This window comes from Jaculus jaculus, chromosome 17 (genome assembly GCF_020740685.1).
Source record: "Jaculus jaculus isolate mJacJac1 chromosome 17, mJacJac1.mat.Y.cur, whole genome shotgun sequence".
NCBI lineage: Eukaryota > Metazoa > Chordata > Mammalia > Rodentia > Dipodidae > Jaculus > Jaculus jaculus.
Window position 1 is genome coordinate 44,610,214 of NC_059118.1, and position 744 is coordinate 44,610,957.

The 744-nt window shown below is 49.7% G+C and overlaps 1 pseudogene; it reads left to right on the forward strand.

Annotated features, from left to right (window-relative positions):
* Positions 1 to 226: 226 nt before the first annotated feature.
* Positions 227 to 505, forward strand: LOC101609619 (annotated as a pseudogene).
* Positions 506 to 744: the final 239 nt, after the last annotated feature.

Here is a 744-nt window from a genome sequence, read left to right on the forward strand (position 1 = left end):
TCCTCATAATCATAAAAATCGTTAGCAGGGTCAAGCATGTCTCATACATCGCATAAAGAAAGATGACAAAGGCAGTGAAGGAGGTGGTTCTCAGCCTGTGTTGTGTGTGTGTGTGTGTGTGTGTGTGTGTGTGTGTGTGTGTGTGTGAATGAGTGAGTGAGTGAGTGAGTGTGTGCATGCATGCATGGGGTGGGGGCCGCAGTGGCCACTCCCTGGGCCATAGGAAATGAGCGACAACGATGAGAGGAGGAAAAACCACACGCACCAGCAAGATATCGATGACCTCAAGAAGCAGAACACTCTTTTTGGAGCAGCAAGTCTGTGCACTGGAGAAGGCAAGGTCGAGTGCCCAACTGCAGACCAACTACCTGTCCTCAGACAACAGCCTCTACACCAATGCCGAGGGCAGCACCATCTCTGCCTTCGATGGGGGTTCAGACTCCAGCTCAGAATTGGAGCTTGAAGAGCCCAGAGCAGGAAGAAACTCCAGATGGAGGCCAACTAAGCCACACAGGGCAGGCCAGCAATAAAACTGTCAGTGTACTCTGTCGAATCCTCCTCGCAGTTCATCCTTAGGTCCCTCAGAACCATTTAAAAGACTTTATTTTTCTCTTTCTCTCTTTTTTTAAGTTGTTGTTGCAGTCCGGTTCACATTGCTGGTAGAAATCACCCAACCAAGAGCAGCTTCTGGGAAAAAGAGGTTTATTTGGCTTACAGGCTCGAGGGGAAGCTCCACGATGGCAG